General features: G+C 45.9%; 1 pseudogene; it reads right to left on the bottom strand.

The window, feature by feature from the left end:
• Positions 1-20,555, bottom strand: part of LOC137537205 (uncharacterized) — a 125,316-nt pseudogene that overhangs the window by 33,459 nt on the left and 71,302 nt on the right.

Raw genomic sequence — 20,555 nt, 5'->3', positions numbered from 1 at the left:
CTAGTGCCATCTGCCCCTTCAGTGGACAGTCCACCTGCTGCAGCCCAGCGAGCGCCGCTGGTTACTCCTGCAGCTGATGGAGTGTCCACATGACACACAGCATTATGTAGTACAACACATATGACATCAGCATTATCAGCCCTACATATATTGTCATTTGGGACATCACATAAAACATCCACATTATCTGTATCATTACACACATTGCTACTCAGCACTTCACAAGTAGCATCAACAGTTCTTGCATCGATCGCCTCGATAGTCTGTGCGTCACAAATGACATTATCAATTTCTGCATTCTTTGTATCAACATGTCCCACTCCAGGCCTAGGCACTGGAGACTCACTAGGGCTGGCTCCTAGTACACAGTCCATAGTCCCTGGGGCCTCACCAGCACTCCACACTTGCACAGCATTATCAAACAGTACCTTGCAAGAGTCCTGAACTTCTGCTGGGGATGCAGGCCCCACAGGGTTTGGAGTAGGCTCATACCGGGCCACTAACCGTCCCAGGTCAGTACCCAGCAAAACGTTGGTGGGGATTTTGTCAGTTACCCCAACTTCTTTCAGTCCGCTGCCGGCCCCCCAATCCAGGTGGACCAAGGCGGTGGGTATTGCTGGGGTGACACCCCCAATTCCCCTGACAGCAATCATTTTCCCAGGTATGTACTGCTCCGGGTTCACAAGCTGGGGATGTATGAGAGTCACTTCTGCTCCAGTGTCTCTCAGCCCAGTGGCAACTGTACCCCCAACCGTGACAAGCTGCAGATTCTCTGCATAGCCAGTGGCATTCCTCGTAGCACACAAAGCAGTTGGGACTTCCCTGGGGTTTGAGGCCTCACTGGATTTTGGGGCCTCCCTATTCCTCTCTGGGCAAGTCATGCTGATATGACCCACCCTGTCACATACAAAGCATTTCCGAGTGTCAGTGGTTGGTTGCCTGAATCCAGGAGACAGCGGTGCTTGCCTCCTCTGGGTGCTGGGTGACACAGGTTTAGCACTCGGTTCTCCCCGCCAGCTGGGAGTAGTAGTCCTCCGGGACTCGGGTGCTCTATGGGCGGTGTAGGAATCGGCCATTTCCGCAGCCTCATCCACTGTCTTTGGTTCTCGATCCAGCACAAACAGCCGGACCTCAACAGGACAGGTGTGTAGGAACTGGTCTTTTATCATCAGCTCCTTCAGGGCATCCAAGGTTTCAACTGACAGTCCTTTTAGCCACTGCTGGAAGGCAGTGCGCAGGTTGCAAGCATGATCCAGGTAGCTGTCATTAGGACCTCGCTGCACTGTCCTGAAACGTTTGCGATACACCTCTGGCGTGAGGTGGTATCGCGCAATAATGGCTTTCTTAATCGCCTCAAAGTCTGTTTCTTCCTCCTGGGGGAGACTCACAAACGCCTCCAGGGCCTTGCCTCTCAGCCCTGGTGTGAGGTATCTTGCCCACTGCTCACGGGGCACCCCATACTGCCGACAAGTCCTTTCAAACCCCTGTAGGAAAGTGTCTATGTCAGAGTCCTTGTCCATAGCGGGGAACTTATCCAGGGGGATTCTGTGGACTCGCTCACCTTCGCGTTCTGCGGGTCCAGCAGACCGGTTCTGCTGCTGAAGTTCAGCCAGCTCCAGCTGGTGTTGCCGTTCAGCTCTTTCCCTCTCGGCCTGGTGTCGCTGTGCAGCTTGTTCCCTCTCGGCCTGGAGTCTGTCCCTCTCGGCCTGGAGTCGCTGTGCAGCTTGTTCCCTCTCGGCCTGGAGTCGCTGTGCCGCTTGTTCCTTCTCTGCCTGTCGGTGCAGTAGGATCAGCTTTAGGCGCAGTTCAGGATCAGCCGAGTTCAGTAGCTGTAGATCAGCTTCCAGAGATGTCATCTCAGTGTTCGGTGGATCATCCAGGACATCGTCTCCACTCGCATCCTGTAGCGGGAGCGATTCCTCCTCTGGCGTGTCGTGAGCTGCATCCACTGACGTTAAAGCACGGGCTTGCTCTGCCTCATCATACTCCTCGAGCGCACGAACTAACTGCTCCTTAGTCTGGCCGCTCACCGTCTCGATGCCTTTGTGCTCACACAGGTTGAGTAGTATCTCTTTACTTTGCCTTGCATAGCTGGATGCTTTCTGAGCCATCGTGTTGCAAAAAAACAAAAAGAAAAAAAAAGGGGGGAGGGAAAGCAAACACCAAGTGTGTATCTTTGAACCAAAAAAAAAAACGTATATAGATTCTGCACTGAGTAGACTTCTGTAGGCTAGTTGCTTCTAGCAAGCTTCCAGTCTTTAGTACTCAGAATAGCGAGCTAAACTGCGTACTAATGTACTAAACGATGCCACCACTGCCAGCCAATTATGTCAGGAACCGGCCCGCGGCACGCCTGCGTATACGGTTCCCGACTGCGGGTTTGACCAGACTGAGAGGGGAAGCAGCCTTAGTCAAGCTAAAACAAGGCTGGGACCCCTCAGAACACCTCTCACTGCCACCACTAGCGGTTCGCTAGACACTTCCACTCTGCTGTCGAGTCCCCAGCGCGCACTCCGCGTTTTCGTATTTGGGTCAGCTTTGCGCTTAGGCCAAATACGGGAACGCCACGCACCCACACACAAACACAGTTGCAATCTTACACTGTCGTGAAGCAAAGACCCACTAACAAGTCGTTCCGAACGATACTGTTAGCCACTCTGCTGTCGCTGCTCGCACTGGCGTTGTTCGTACGTTGGGTCAGCTGCGCGCTTAGGCCAACGTATGACAAACGCCCCCACACACAATGCAATTACAATTTCATACGGTAGTGTTGCTCAAGCGTACAATTAGGCATGAACTTATACACGGTTACACTTCAGTCTCTTCTAGGCTATGAGTGTTAGTTTAGTACGGCAGAAGTCAAACTTATTAAATAATAATTTAATATTCTAGAAAAACATAGAACAATGCAGAACTTAATATATACAAAAAGATTACAAAAAACAAAGTAAAAATAGTTACAAGATAAAAGTTACAAAGATAACACACACGGATATTTGCGTAAAAATAAACGGGGGAAAAAAGAACGTTACCAGCTTAGGTTAGAACGTTGTTTAACGGGAGGACGCCGTTTCGACCAGGAGTCGCGATCCTCCCTAGCTATTCGCTACCTCCGAGAGAAGACGGTCACTAGGCATTTGCCTCTGCTTTTTATACTCTGAGCTACGCCTGTAGGCTGCAACTTCCTTGGGGAGGGGAATTAGATTTAATAACATCCTCAGACATAATTTGATTTCCCAGAGATCTGACATCCACAGGTGAACAGTGTTCTATAGCACACACACAACAAAAGACTTCGTTAACCTCCAATCTCCCCAGGTTACAGGTGACAATTGATTAAGGCTTTCACATTGCAGCAGGATGTCCTGTGTGATTGGCTTCAAAGTCTACTGCAGCCGGTCCAGGTGACAATTGCTCCCAAACACAATACCCCTCTGAGACATTATTCAGACAACATGGTCTGACCACCTGTATAAGCTTCACAGCAACTGTCTAATTAAGGGTTTCCTAATTAGAAGCAGACAATGATAGGTACTTTACATTTTATACGGAATTCCAGGAAGCTAGTTGCCAATACCTTCAAGCCATGCTGGCTGACATCCACCTCTGAAAGATACACAGCAGACATAAAAATGATAGAATATGTCAATATGTATACCTAACATCATAAGCACCCCAATATATCTCCACAGTCCTCTTCCTCACAATGACCCCAGCGTGACCCCCGTGAAGAAGAAGAATAATTACTGTGTTTACACAAGAAGCAAGGATTTCTGGGACAGGCATAATGTCTTTTTTCAATAAAGAAACAGGTCTGCAAAACAAAGAGAATGCAGCATTAAAAGCAAATACAATGTTTATATTTCACAAAGGATTAGAGTGCAATAATCTTATTACTGGACATTGCGCATTCAGCTCAAATCTCTTCATGTTTCCTCATTATTAGACAGGGAGACAAAGAGAGGGAAATCTCCTTCACTCCGTTTCGTCTGGATGAATGGGAGCTTCTAACATTCCCACATCTGCAGCTCACAGCAGGCAAATAATGTTATATAGAACTTTCCTGGAGTCTCACATTCTTATTTTCACTTTAATAGGTTAAAATTTGACTCTCAATTGTGCACAGCAGCCATAAGGATACACACAATCTGGTTTATTCAGCTCCAAAAAACAAAAAAAAGCATATACTTATCTTTCAGCACTTTCTTGTTGACATGAGTGTTTGTTCAGCCATTTAGAAGTCTTTTAACTTTGTAACTCTTCAGAGGAGCCGTGGCTGCATTACACTGCAGATCCTGCCTCATTTGCATAAATAAAGCTCCTGATTTATTAACCCTTACAATGGAAAAAATAAACAGTTCAAACTAGGCTTGGTACTATTTATACCTCAGTATGTCAACTTAGCTCAGGGACTTAAATGCTTTAACCATTTGCCCTTCCCCGGGACAAGTAACGACGTCCCTGCAAATTCCCTCTTTGCCTTGCAGGGACATGCAAGGACGTAGCGCACTCCCGCCCAACCCCCCCCCCCCCCCCGCGCATTACTTCCTGTCTGCAAAGTAACAGTACGCACAGGAAAGTTATGCCTGAAGACATCTTGTGGCAAAATATTAAAATTACACCTACACACTTTTTTTTTTACTAAACAGACCTATTTTTACATTTAAAATGAACCCCTTACCTCCCACACTCCCCAATGGTATATATATATACAGTATATATTTAAAGAGACTCTGAAGCAAGTCTATGTTTACTTTTTTAACATGCAGCATCAATCCCCGCTGATCGCCGCCTCTCCCCACCCCTCTCAATCTTCCTTCACAGAGAGGGGCGGGGAGGAGGCGGAGATCCATGCGGCGATTGACGCGCATGGAGGCAGAGCTAAAGCTCATACCTCTGCCTCCAGGAACAGCAAAATCGACGACCAAGAAAGTTGTGGATTTTGCAGAGGGGATTTGCGGTTATAAACTCCTCGTTTTGCCGTGGGATAGCGGCGTTTTAGCTGGGGTTATAGTTCTTTACATGGCTGCATGTTAAAATAGTGAATTTAGACTCGCTTCAGAGTCTCTTTAAAAAAAATACATAAAGAGTTATCTTAGGGACTGAACTTTTTTAATATGTATGTCAAGAGGATATATTACTGTTTCTTTTTAAATTATGGGCTTGTAATTAGTGGTGGATGCAAAACTGAAAAATAAAGGTACCTTTATTTCCAAATAAAATATTGGTCCCGTACACTGTATTAGAAAAATATTTGAAATGTTGCAATAACCAGGAAAAATAAAATGTGTGGGCTTTATCCACAGTAGAACATTTTATTTTGAAACTATAATGGACAAAAACTGAGAAATATTTTTTTTCTTACAGTATTATTCCAATTAAAATGCATTTAGAATAAAATAATTCTTAGCAAAAAGTATCACCCAAAGAAAGCCTAATTGTTACAAAAACAAAAAAACAAGCTATAGATCATTTCAGAGTGATACGTACTGATAAAGTTATTGGCAGATGAATGGACACAGCTCTGAAAAGTAAAAATTGCTCTGGTTTTTAAGGGGAAAAACCCTTGGAGGTGAATTGGTTAAAGAAGCATGAAAGAGTCCTCAGGACTCTCTGTAAAAATACTTTCTTGTATGCCAAGCCATGGGATGTGACCTCAAAGACCTCTTGCTTAGTATTTATATGGAGGCAAAGTCTTCCCCTTCTCAACATCCCTCCATTCAGTAAAAATAATACCTTTTAATAGTATTGATAACAGATAGATTACGTCCAACCGAGCCTCCCACCTGAATGCTGATGTATGCAATTCCTGCTAGATTTGGTATGGCAGGCAAAGGGTGTATGACTGTACACCTGATTGGCTGATTGGCGCCTGCTGTGTGTGTTGCAGAATGCTTTATGTAGATAGAAAAAACAAAGTTTTGTAAAAATAATATCTTTTAATGGTATTGATAACAGATAGAGTTAAATGATGCAAGCTTTCTAGGCTCTAGTCTCCTTCTTCAGGCATGTTTCTGGATGTTAGCTGAAGTATACAGGTAAATATTAAACACAAAGATGGCAGTTGTGCTGGTTACTGTTTAGCAGTTAGATGTCAGGTGATCAGCAGGCTGGAGCCAGTGAGCTCATGCAAGCACACATGAAATCTTGCAGGCTTCTGAAGATCATGAAGCCAAGTCAATCTTGTTAACCCCTTCCTGACAGCCTAACTGCGATAGGCTTCAGGAAGGTGGCAGTTCCAGGACCGCCTAATGCTGAAAGGCGTCAAAAGCGGTGGGCGGAGATTAGCGGGAATCGCGCGCGTCCCTGCTTGAGTGATGGAGTTCAGCTCCGCCAACAGACTTCCACTGCCAGCTGGAAGCCTGAAAAGAAAGAAACAGCCATTTCTTTTTTCTTTTGTTTGTACAGTGCTGCCAACTACTGCAGCGCTATACTGGGGACAGGCTTTGTCACTCTGCTGTCCCCTGGAGAGGCTCTGATTGTGATCCCCTCTGATGCCTAAGAAAGAGGATTGCCCTGATTGGCTGGCGGGGGGAGGGAGGGGGAAATAAAAAAAGTAATTTTTAATTAAAAAAATAAATAAATATAAAAAGTAAAGTCTGCAGCAGTGATCAGAGCCCACCAACAGAAAGCTCTGTTCGTGGGCAGAAAGGGAGGGAATTCATGTGTGTGCTGCATCGTATGGCTCTGCAGCGAGCTATTAAAGGCGCAGAGCACTTAATTGTCAAAAATAGCCTGGTCACTGGGAGAATGGGGGGAGTCTGTGGTCCTGAAGTGGTTAAATAAAGCAAAAAAAATAAAAAGATTTCATACATACCTGGGGCTTCCTCCAGCCCCATAAGCCCGGATCGCTCCCACGCCGCAATCATCCGCTTCCTCTATCGCCGGTACCGGGTCCCGTCACTTCTGGCGGACGCGACCAATTGTCCGCATACACAGGGGCTCCCTCCATACCCTTACGCATGCGGCTGCGCAGTAAGGCGCCGCACACGTAAGGATAAGGAGAGAGCACCAGTGAGGCGGAAAATTGGCCTCGTGCTTCCGCCGACTGGCCGAAAGTACGGGACCCGGTACCGGCGAATACAGGCAGCGGAGGATGGCGGCGTGGGAGCGATCCAGGCTTATGGGGCTGGAGGAAGCCCCAGGTATGTAATCTTTCACCTTCTTCTGCTCTGGTTCTCTTTAACAATAAGTACTTTTAGATCTTGCATGCTGTGTCCTGGTTCACAGAAGTGTTGGGCCACTGGTGTGTCCATTTTACCCTCATTAATTTTAAAGTGGTGATGGTTCATTCTCGTGCGCAGCTTTCGTCCTGTTTCTCCTATATAGATTCCTCTCGAGGGGCATTTCATGCAGCGTATCATGTATACAACATTGGATGATTCACAGGAAAATTGGTCTGTTATTTATAGATATTTCTGTGAGTTTGGTATTTGTATTTGGCTTGTGCACAAGATATAAGGGCAGGTCTCACACCTTGTGTTATTGCAGGGCAATGTGTCTGGTGTTTCTGGTGTAGATAATGCACTTCTGATAATCATTTGACTCAAATTGGGAGGTTGTCTGAAAGCAAGCAGTGGTAAATCAGGAAAAACTTCCTTCATGTACTTGTCTTTGTGAAGTATCAGTTGTAGGGCTTTCAAAATCTTCCTCAGTGTCTTTAATTTTGGGTTGTAGGTGACCACTATTGGGTTGCTCTGCACATTTGATCATCAACGACTTGTGGATGAGATCTGATCTATGAATATATTACATAGGGACATAAGTTGTCTGTCTCTGTCCTCTGAATTAGAACATATTCGGTTATACCTCAGAGCCTGGCTGTAAATAATAGATTTCTTGGTGCGTTTTGGGGGGAAACTATTCCACTTGAGGTAAATATGATGGTCAGTTGGTTTATGGTATATGGGTGTTTGTAAAATTCTATCTTGTATATAAATTGTGGTATCCAGGAAACTGACATGGGAGGTTTAAAAGCTGAGCGTTAACTTGATGTTCTTGTGGTACTCTGAGAAGTTTTTGTGGAATCTGATTAATTCTTCCTGTGATGCTGTCCAGATTAATAGGATATCGTCTACAAATCTGAAGCACGCCCATGGTTAAATTTGAAAGGAAGTTTTTTTCCAACCCAGCCATAAATACATTTGCATACTGGGGTGACATCCTATTACCCTATTTGACCCAAGTACCCCCATCGCAATTCAGTTCCAGCATTGTACACCACTCACATGTGCACACGCACACACACACACACACACACACACACACACACACACACACACACACACACACACGCACACGCACACGCACACGCACACGCACACGCGCACACACACACGTTTACGTTGTGTGCAGTGCTTTTGAAATATCTACTTTTGAGCTGCCTCATGTGGCACTGCAGTCTTCAAAAGCCAGGCAAGTGGTGGGTGGGACTAATATGGCTAGCAGGGATGTAAATGCAAGCTTATTGGCTGCTGCAGTCATCAAGACCTGCTTCAGCCAATAGGGAGCATGTACAGCAAGGCAGGTTAAGCTGCAGGGTGCCTCTGTCACTCTGCATATTATGGATGGCTAAGTGCAGGGGCCTAATCCTACGCAACACTGCTGATCAGTTGATCAGCTAATCAGGTTGCCGCAGTTACCGTGCAGAGCATGACTGGCAGGCTGACACAAGGGGACACTGGTAAGCCTGCACAGCTGATCATGCTGCGTACCTCTGGCTGTGGTCTCACGTACCCCCTAGGGCAGTGATCTGCAAACTTGACTCTACAGCTGTCAAGGAACTACAAGTCCCACAATGCATTTGCCTTTATGAATCATGACTGTAGCTGTCAGACTCCTGCAATGCATTGTGGAATTTGTAGTTCCATAACAGCTGGAGAGCCAAGTTTGCAGATCACTGCCCTAGGGTACGTGGACCACGTGTTGAAAATCGCTGAGTTATACTGATAAGTTGTATCCTGGGCCCTGTTGGTAGATCATTCAACTGAAGGAAATGTTGGCATGCTGCAATACTGCCCTCATGTGGAATGTTAGCATAAATGATGCAAAATCCATTGTAGCAAAGATAGCATCAGACCCATGGCAGACAATTTGTTAAGAAGGTCAGTGGTGTCCTGGATATAGCTAGCTGTATTACTTACCATGCGTTTAAGAATGTTCTACCCAGCCAGATATCTTTTCTATTAGTGCCCCCAAACTAGAGATGATAGGTCGACCTGGATATCCATCTTTGTGCATTTTTGGTAATACGTAGAAGGTGCCTATTTTAGGATTAACTGGTATTAATGCAAGTATGTGAGATGATTTTGAGGAAAGCATTAAGCATATTCTTAAAGGACTTATGAGGCCAAGAATAGAAAAAAAAATAAAAAAAGTTAGATACCTGCATCAGCTCGGAAAGCACGGAGGACGCCGTCCGCGCCCTCTGTGCCATTCCGCCGGGTCCCCGCCGCTCAATAGCCCCCCCCGAACAGCCCCTGACCGCGCGGCCCGGGTCGGGCTCTCCAGCCTGTACAAAGAAGGCCGCCGGAGCTGGCCGCGGCTGCGCAGTCTGCATAGCCGCGAGTGCGGCTGCGCAGCTCTAAGGCCAACCCCCCGATCCACGTAATAGGCTGTTTCCTGTAGCGTGGATCGGGGGGTTGGCCTTAGAGCTGCACAGCTGCACTCGTGGCTATGCGGACTGTGCAGCCAGCTCCGGCGGCCATCTTTGTACAGGCTGGACCCGGGCTGCGCAGGGGGCTATTGAGTGGCGGGGACCCGGCAGAATGGCACGGAGGATGCGGACGGCGTCCTCCGTGCCTTACAAGCTGATGCAGGTATCTAACTTTTTTTTATTTATTTTTTTTCTATTCTTGGCCTCGTAAGTCCTTTAAACTCCCTTGTGTACTGCAGTGTGGGGTTTGTATCTAGTTTTGTAGTAGGTGTTGTTGGAGAGCTGTCTGTTTGCTTTTTGAATTTAGCTGGATTTATCCAAAATCACTACAGAATGCTTTACCAAATTCCCTCCAGATCTCCAGTCTTCAAATCCAGTTTCTGCAAACATATCAGCGCTTGAACATTTTACCCGTGACCATAAAGTGGACCCAAATTAAAAATACAAGATTTCAGAAGTAAAATCTATTTTCTAATTATAATAATAAATAGCAGCCTTTTTTCAGCTGCATGATGACAAATATAAAATATTTTACATTTATTGGAGGAACCCCTCCCTTCCTTTCATATTGGCGGGACAGAATCCGGAAGACTGGTGGAGTAGGAGGTGTCTGGCAATGGAGGAATTGCTAATGGCTGCCACCTGTATAACCCTAGTTATGAAAACAGAAGGGTGGAAAGCATGCACTGAAATGCTCACAGGCTTGAAGGAGTGTTTATTTATCTTTGTATGTGTCAGAGTGCTGCAACTAAATATTTTGAATTTAAAAAAATGTTTGGTTTGGGTCCGCTTTAATCTTCATACATGGAAAGAATCGTGTTTGTCAACGATTGAAAGGGAAACAATCTTAGACCCTTTACCCACTAAGTCCAATCTTATAAGCTGTAACTATTTACTTATCATAGAGTTTTTTACTTGGTTAAGTCTCAAAGGAATATTACCTCCTAGATTCTAGTCTTCCTTAGCTACTATGTTAAATTGTAAGGGTTACTATAAGCATCTGGTATAGGGCTTTAATGTCATATACAGAGTCTCTTCTACAGATATGCAGCTGTTTGCTCTAATGACCTCCAAAATAGCATTTCATGTACCCAACTACTTTATGTAAATAAAGCAATATCCACTCTCACTAAATGATGTAACACTCACTGGGAAATGCACCATAAAATCTTATATAGATGGTATTTGACCCCCAGGAAAATTGCTTCCTTTTCTAAAAATATTTCACCCTTATGCTGGAAATACAACAACAACTTAGGGACTTACTCTCTTTCTTCACAAAGCAAATCAGCAAGCATGCAACGATGAACCAGCAATAGTATTTATTGAGACACAGTCCATAACAAACATGCAGTGCAGCAGTAACAAGCATCAGATCACAGTCCGTGTGAATTGCAATACATCACCATCCAGATGGCCACACACACAGGGACCCCTGGGACTTCCAACAATTGTTTTGCCTTGGAATGGTGCTTGTTCACGGAAACTGCGGCTCACATGACGGTTATGTGAAAACATTACATGACAAAATGAGAATGTATATAAATACATGCCTACTACGTGGGCCTCCTCCTCCCACTGGGCAGTGCTCAGAGTGGGGTCAGGTCAGGTGACGTGGGCCTCCTCCTCCAACTGGGCAGTGCTCAGAGCGGGGTCAGGTCAGGTGACGTGGGCCTCCTCCCACTGGGCAGTGCTCAGAGCGGGGTCAGGTCAGGTGACGTGGGCCTCCTCCTCCCACTGGGCAGTGCTCAGAGCGGGGTCAGGTCAGGTGACGTGGGCCTCCTCCTCCCACTGGGCAGTGCTCAGAGCGGAGTCTGGTCGGGTGACGTGGGCCTCCTCCTCCCACTGGGCAGTGCTCAGAGCGGGGTCTGGTCGGGTGACGTGGGCCTCCTCCTCCCACTGGGCAGTGCTCAGAGCGGGGTCAGGTCAGGTGACGTGGGCCTCCTCCTCCCACTGGGCAGTGCTCAGAGCGGGGTCAGGTCAGGTGACGTGGGCCTCCTCCTCCCACTGGGCAGTGCTCAGAGCGGAGTCTGGTCGGGTGACGTGGGCCTCCTCCTCCCACTGGGCAGTGCTCAGAGCGGGGTCTGGTCGGGTGACGTGGGCCTCCTCCTCCCACTGGGCAGTGCTCAGAGCGGGGTCTGGTCGGGTGACGTGGGCCTCCTCCTCCCACTGGGCAGTGCTCAGAGCGGGGTCTGGTCGGGTGACGTGGGCCTCCTCCTCCCACTGGGCAGTGCTCAGAGCGGGGTCACGTCAGGTGACGTGGGCCTCCTCCCACTGGGCAGTGCTCAGAGCGGGGTCAGGCCGGGTGACGTGGGCCTCCTCCTCCCACTGGGCAGTGCTCAGAGCGGGGTCTGGTCGGGTGACGTGGGCCTCCTCCCACTGGGCAGTGCTCAGAGCGGGGTCAGGTCAGGTGACGTGGCGCGCTATGTAAGTGCGCACAGCGTCCTTCCCAATCTGTGACACGTTGCCAGGCCTGTTGCTTCCGTTTTAGATACCCCAAAGGATTTTCTCTGGGAAAGTGACCTGTCCCTTCACCCCCCCCCCCATCTAGGGGTCATGACTGCAACTAGGCCCACCATTTTAAAGTGGTATAAAACCCGGCATTTCTTCTTTGCTCTAAAAGATTATTTACAGCATATTATATACTACTATTATATACTACCACCAATTTTTATATTGCTAGAACAGCATTCAACTAGTTAAACACAGGAGTTACAAGCTCCCTGCAGGGAAAGCTGGACGCATCCGAACTGGAGATAACATTATCTTGTGTTTACTTCAGACACTCCAGAGCACAGACAAACACTCAGAAAGCATTTCTGGACACATTACAGTATGAATACACCAGTTATGAATAAAATGCAATGTCAGCTCTAACTTTGGGAATTTGTAAATTCTAAATGAATAATAATTCTTATGCACAAAAGCAAATATGATAACCGTATGGGATATAAAAAGTAGGAAAACATGTTTTTATTGCATATTATGTCAGAGTTTTATACCGCTCTTAGATGGTACGAGTTGCCTCCATGAGATTCAGTAAAATGTTGTACTAATCTAGGAACACCTCCTTCTCCTTTCTCAATAGCGCTTATATGTTCAACCAGATGTTCCTTCATGGGACGTGTGATTTTTCCAATGTAAAAGATTTTGCAGGAGGGCATAAACAACAAACTCGGTTCTACATGTTATGAAGTTTTGAATTTGGAAAAGGACTGATCCCAACCTAACACTCTCCGTCTTCAACACATGACAACATGTATGACAGTGGCCACATGGAAAACAACCTCTAGGTTTTCGTTTATCCAACCACGTTTGAGGCCATGCACCTATGAATTCACTCTTAGTAAGCATGGAGCCAAGTGTATTACCCCGGTGAAAGGCCATAATTGGTGGCTGCAAGGCCCTTGGACCCAATAGCCTCAATTCTGGTAGGGTTGTCAAACAAATGACCTCATAGGAGGTAATTTACCTCATGAGGTAATGACATTTAGCAATTCTAGCAGGTTTTAGTCATGTTTTAACTCATGAGGTACTTTATGTGGTCATTCATGAGGTAATTTGCATTAATTTTACCGAAAATAGCTATTCTCATGGAAATTAGGGGGCATGTTAACACATAATTTACCGATCAGTTTAAGACCTGCCTGTACCTGGAGGTAAAGTCAATTTGTATGCAGTTTGCAGTTTTTAGTGGAGTTCCTTTTGCTGTTTTAGTGGAGTTCCTATTCAGGCTGTGTAATAGAAAAGAATAGTAGAAATAAAACTCAAAATATATTTTTTTTATAAGGGATGCCCATAAATATACTCTTCATAGTTTGCTACAATCAAATACACCTCCCCCCCCTCAAAAAAATCATCTTCTAAAGACTATCTCAGCTTATGGAAGACAAAGACTACTATTATTTATTTACTGCATGAATACCGCTGAAATACCTCATGTTTTACCTCACTTTATGCATTTACCTCATGTTTTACCTCATGTTTTATCTCATGTACGAAGATGGAGAAAAATCTTTCAGAATTGCTAAAAAAAAAAAAAAAAAAAAGGAAAATACCTCATGAGCTATTTTACCTACAAAAAAATATTTCCCTCACATAGCTACCAGAATTGAGGCCTATCTTTCATCTTGTTCCAACAAATACCAATTATTATGAAGAATCTCTTGAATCTAATGTGACATCGGGGAAAAGTCAAACACAAAACTGACACAATCCTCTTTCTGTTTCTGACGACCCTCCAAAACATCTGCTCTGCTAATTTCCTGTACTTTTCCAAGGCCTGGTCCAGTTTAGGATTCTCATAGCCTCTATCCACAAAACGTTCATACATTTCTCCTGCTTGTATCTCAAAATCTTCTTCCCCAGAGTTATTCCTTTTTACCCTGAGAAATTGGCTGAATGGAACATAGGGACTTACATGCACATGTTTTGGGACTGCCAACTAATTTCCACCCTGTGGTCTAAGGTTGAATTATTAATACGTACTTCACTTATACTGGGTTTTTGTTTATCTACAAAGCTAGATCTGTTGCCAGTCAGCATAAATGAATTCCAAAGTAAAGGAGTACAGAAGAAGGTTGGCACTAGATGCATGGATAGGCAGATCCAGGGGGTAGCAGGTGGACAATCCGTGCCTCCGGATAAACAGACAACAATGTGACAAATAAAGAAGGAATTAGAAATCCGGGCACCAGCCAGCAGTTATGCTTAGATCACACCTTTAATTGCATCCACCTGGAATTCCAAATGACAATAGGTACAATCGGCCGATTGTACCTATTGTCATTTGGAATTCCAGGTGGATGCAATTAAAGGTGTGATCTAAGCATAACTGCTGGCTGGTGCCCGGATTTCTAATTCCTTCTTTATTTGTCATAAATGAATTCCCTAGGAACATCCAACCACCTTTACTGTATATCATATGTCATATCATTTTGATTGCTCTGCACTAAATTACAGGTAGTCCCCGACTTACGAATAACCCGCTGATATGTACAGCCCGATCCCATCGCAATGACGTCACTTCCACATGGGGAAAGTTTGAAGCTTCAAACTTCCCACAAGTGGCAGCGCATGTCCCCTGCAGCAGCAGCATTGGACTTACCTCCAAACCAAGTCCAACGCTGTCTGACCTCCTCTCTTCACCACCTGCCACTGCCAGCTCACATCAGCATTGCTTCACTTCCTGTATGTCAAGGTTCCTGTATGTCACATGACATGCAGGAAGTGAAGCGGTGCTGTATGCTAGAGGCTGCAGGAGGTGGTGAGGCTAGATTGGCAGCACTGGATTAAGGCTGAAAGGTAAGTCCAGCCCTGCTGCTTATAGTAGGAAGGGGGGCGAACCGAGGTATGTGGGAGAAAACGAGGCATGTAGGAGAAAACGAGGCATGGGGGACAAAAAGGTGGCACAGAGGGGAAAAAACGAGGCAAACAGAGGGGGCAAAACAATGCAGATGGGAGAAAACGATTCATAGAGGGGACAAAACTAGGCATGGAGGCACAGAGGGGAAAAACGAGGCTCAGAGATGACAAAACGAGGCACAAAGGGGACAAAACTGAGGCACAAGGGGGACAGAGTCACAGGTGGGGGACTAACAGAGGCACAGAGGGTGAGGGACAAACAGAGGCACAGAGGGGGACAAAGAGGTACAAAAAGGAATAAACAAGCATGGGGGGACTAATGGGCAGGTGGGTAACAAACAGGCACAGAGGGGGAACAAAGCCACTGAAGGAGACAAACAGGCACAGAGGAGGACACTGGAGACAAAGGGGGGCACATAGGAGGCAAAGGGGGCAGAGATGGCACAGCACTCCGACTTAAGAACAGATTCAGGTTAAGAATGAGCCTACAGTCCCTATCTCCTTCGTTATCCGGGGACTACCTGTACTGCTAACTGGAAATCACAGAACCAGTTTGTAATCCCTCATCTTGTAGCTGTAACCCGCTCCAATATCCTTATTGAACAGAAGATGAGGGCTCTGCACAAACCCCACCGATTTCCCCAATCCTGACTCATGGTCTCACCAATATATAACCAGTTACTTCACTGTTATTTCTTTCCCCATGTAAAAGGGTATTTCTTATGTTATAAGCCTACATCCAGGTTTACTGACTTTGTGGAATAATAATATTACCTTTGCCATAGACAATGTAAGGCCCTCTATGCCGGCCACTGGTTCTGTCAGCCTAATCCCCTATCAGCCTGACTCCCTACTGTCTACCTTTATGGCTGTGTAAGTGACTGTCAGGGTGTAACTATTATTACCATCTATGATACAATTTCTTCTATGGTCTTTTCATGTTATATTTCATTCATGTACAATGCTGCTCTGCATTCCTTATTATGTATATGATACTTGCAATCATTTATCGGTAACCCTGCTGTTCTGTTGTTGTTTGTCTGTGTCTGATTTATAGACAATAAACATGGTTTTTCATGAAAAAAAAAATACTTTTTTGTACATTTTGCAAGAAATAAGAGACTGTAAAAACAACACTTATAACCATGACATTTAACTTATGCAAAACAATTGTGTAACAAGCAGTGATTTACAACCAAAGTATTTCCCACAGTCAGCATGATTAGGGCTTCTCACCAGTATGAGATCTCTCGTGACTGACAAGATGTGATTTACAAACAAAACATTTCCCACACTCAGCACATGAATAGGGCTTCTCACCAGTATGAGATCTCTCGTGTTTTACAAGGCCTCCTCTGTCTCCAAAACATTTCTCACACTCAGCGCATGAATAGGGCTTCTCACCAGTATGAGATCTCTCGTGACTGACAAGATGTGATTTACAAACAAAACATTTCCCACACTCAGCACATGAATAGGGCTTCTCACCAGTATGAGATCTCTCGTGTTTTACAAGGCCTCCTCTGTCTCCAAAACATTTCTCACACTCAGCGCATGAATAGGGCTTCTCACCAGTATGAGATCTCTCGTGACTGACAAGATGTGATTTACAAACAAAACATTTCCCACACTCAGCACATGAATAGGGCTTCTCACCAGTATGAGATCTCTCGTGTTTTACAAGGCCTCCTCTGTCTCCAAAACATTTCTCACACTCAGCGCATGAATAGGGCTTCTCACCAGTATGAGATCTCTCGTGACTGACAAGATGGGATTTACAAACAAAACATTTCCCACACTCAGCACATGAATAGGGCTTCTCACCAGTATGAGATCTCTCGTGTTTTACAAGGCCTCCTCTGTCTCCAAAACAGTTCTCACACTCAGCGCATGAATAGGGCTTCTCACCAGTATGAGATCTCTCGTGTTTTACAAGGCCTCCTCTGTCTCCAAAACATTTCTCACACTCAGCGCATGAATAGGGCTTCTCACCAGTATGAGATCTCTTGTGACTGACAAGATGTGATTTACAAACAAAACATTTCCCACACTCAGCACATGAATAGGGCTTCTCACCAGTATGAGATCTCTCGTGTTTTACAAGGCCTCCTCTGTCTCCAAAACATTTCTCACACTCAGCGCATGAATAGGGCTTCTCACCAGTATGAGATCTCTCGTGACTGACAAGATGGGATTTACAAACAAAACATTTCCCACACTCAGCACATGAATACGGCTTCTCACCAGTGTGAGATCTCTCATGTTTTACAAGGCCTCCTCTGTCTCCAAAACATTTCCCACACTAAGTGCATGAATAGGGCTTCTCACCAGTGTGAGATCTCGCATGTTGGACCATTTGTGATTTATAAACAAAACATTTCCCACACTCAGCACATGAATAGGGCTTCTCACCAGTATGAGATTTTGCATGTCGGACCAGATGTGATTTACAAACAAAATATTTCCCACACTCAGTACATGAATAGGGCTTCTCACCAGTGTGAGATTTCTCATGCCTGACAAGAGGTGATTTCCAAGCAAAACATTTCCCACACTCAGTACATGAATAGGGCTTCTCACCAGTATGAGATCTCTCATGACTGACGAGATGTGATTTCTGGAAAAAACATTTCCCACACTCGGCACATGAATAGGGCTTCTCACCAGTGTGAGTTCTCTCATGTCTGACAAGACTGCATTTCTGTGCAAAACATTTCCCACACGTGGAACAGGAATGAGACCCTCCAGCAGGGGGAGAGCTGTGCTGGATATGAGGCCCCTCGGGGTTAGACAGGTGAGGGAAGGCTGGGGGAATATTTGGGGTAACCAGTATATCTGCAGGAAACTCTTGTCCAGTGACATCACCATCCGTTGTACAGTCTGTGGATACAGAGAGACGAGTCTCTGAGAGGTTCCTGATGCCGGGACTCCGCCCTGCAAATAGAGAAACATCATCACTTCCTGTTAGAGAATTCTGAGGGGAGGAACAATTATCATTAGGGATGAGAGGAAAGAGGATGGTCGGCACTGCTGTACAGCTTCCTTTATTTGGCAATGTGCAGACAAGTAGGCTGTGTGTTACATCATCACCTCACAGTCCATAAGAAGAGACTAAACACGTACCGATGCGGGGGTGGATAATGGTGGGTGCTGGTTGCTGGGAGCCTGACGACAGTTTCACACACAAGCGCTTCTTCGGAGGCTATGACAAGGGGGCGGGGCTATGTCTGCTCTAGTTGGAGAAAGTGCTTTACTGTAATAGTAACCTGCAATCCAAGATTACAGTGTGGGGAGGTCAGGGAGAGCGAGGCCAAACAACACGGCCGCTATTCCTAATGGAATTACAAGTCCTGCTGCAGCAGCTAATTATACAAGCCACTCACATAATATCCCATGATGAATATAGGTCAGGCCATGCAGAGCAGAGAATCTGGCTGGAATAGCAGTATGCTTTAGACAAGGGAGCCACAATATTGGGGGCACATGTGATTATTGGGGGGGGGCACATCTGGCTATACTGGGGGTAATCATGGTAGTACATATATCTACCTATAATGGGGGGGGTGGTACAGGGGGAACATCTGGCTATCAATATGGGGGGACCTGATATTAAGGGCACAGTTGATTAGTTATACTAATACTGGGTGCACATGTAGCTTCCTATGGGGCGTACTATTGGGGGCACATCTGGCTTCCTATGGGGGGGGGTACTATTGGGGGCGAGTCTGGCTACCTAAACAGGGAGCTTATACTTGGTGCACACCTAACTATACTGCGGGTACATCTAGCTATTTCTAAGGGGAAGGGGGGCTTATACTGGTGACAAACCTCATTTTTATGATTAACATTAAAGTACACAAACCCACTATTACTGCAAAATCAAATATCATCATCAAAAATTATGATAGGAATATAATTTATGTTGTTTGAAAAATGGGAGATATGGCAAAATAAAACTTGTGTTATTTATCTACAGTAGTGCTTTTTATTTTGATATAGTTATTGCTGATTAAATAGAAACATAGTTGAAACGTCAAAACTGCTCTGGTCCATAAGGGGGAAACGAGGTTTGGATGCAAAGTGGTTAAATCCCAACATGCATTGAGACCATTAAGTCTCTGTGTACCGAAGAGGAAAATCCACACCCATTGCCTCACACACCAACAGCTCATGATAAATACAGGGCTGTGGGGTCGGTACAAATATCATTTGACTCAATTTATGAAACCACTGACCCAGAAACCCAAAAATTGCTCCAACTCCAACTCCTTGACTCCAACTTCAAAGCCCTGGATAAATAACTCCTCTACATATAGTTAAAGATGGCCCGAACCTCAGATTTTCGGTTCACGAACCTACAGCGAAAGTTAGGTTCGCGTGAACTTTCGCAAACCACAATAGACTTCAATGGGGAGGCGAACTTTGAAGACTAGAAAAATTTATGCTGGCCAGAAAAGTGATGGAAAAGATGTTTCAAGGGGTCTAACACCCGGAGGGGGGCATGGCGGAGTGCAGTGTTCTCCCCAGAGCCTTTCAACTGGGCGGAGCGCCCACCTGACTTTGTCCCGCCTCCCGGCTGCCCTTTGTCCCTGGTCCGCGAAACAATCTTTCTTCCTATACTTCATTAGAGCGAGCAGCGGCTGTTTCAGTGCAGCCAGCCAGCTGTCATTTAGGGACGCCATCCCCGCCCTCCTCCCCCAGCTCCTGTCTGTAGTGTGGAGGGGCGGGGAAAGCTTGGTAACTTTTACAAGCCATGGGGTAGAGGAAGATAGGAGAGGACGCGCAGCTCTGATCACAGGCTTGTTTGTCTGTGTCTCCCCATCATCAAGTATGTGTGAAGCTTCAGCGATGTCGCAGCCTGCACAGGAGAGCAAGGAGCCCCGTTCTTTCAGGCATGTCTTTCTGTCCCCCGCCATCAAGTGCCTGTAAAGAAATAATGACTGGCCCTGCTGCCTGGCCACTGTGTATCTGAATGTGATGTCCCTGTAGACGGTGGAGATGTCAGTCTGTGCTATCTCCTGCAGTGCTGCACAGCTGTACAAATTAGCACTGATTAACCCATTGCTTGATGTGCCATGTGGGGTGGGGAAGAAGGCTCACCCTGGCTGCTGCTAATGGAGGAGGGAGAGTCTGCCTTTGCCTGGAAAGGTCTCATAGATGCAATTCTGTTGGAGAGGGATATTCGAGTGCTGCTGGTAGATAGGGGTTGGGGAAGTCTTCAAATCCACCAGCAGCACCCTGACTGAGAATGCCCCTTCCTAGCCAGTGTTAACCCCTTTTCTCCCACCCAGTAGCGGGTTTATATGAAAAAGGCGCCCGTAAAAAAGGGCGCCTGGTGTAGCCCATATAAAAACTTCAGCTACAAAAAAACTCCGGGACGTGTTAATTACTATTCCCCCTCCAGGCCGCCATGGATAGTGGGGGAATGAAATAATTCGGCTTCCAGCACTTGTAGCCTATATCAAAACTCGGCCGCCCTTTTCTACACCTTGTAACCCATATTTCCAGAAATAACATTGATGTCTATGGCGGCGCC

Source organism: Hyperolius riggenbachi, chromosome 10 (assembly GCF_040937935.1).
Source record: "Hyperolius riggenbachi isolate aHypRig1 chromosome 10, aHypRig1.pri, whole genome shotgun sequence".
Classification (NCBI taxonomy): Eukaryota; Metazoa; Chordata; class Amphibia; order Anura; family Hyperoliidae; genus Hyperolius; species Hyperolius riggenbachi.
Note: the sequence above shows the minus strand (reverse complement) of the source record. Positions and strands in the feature narration are given on the sequence as shown.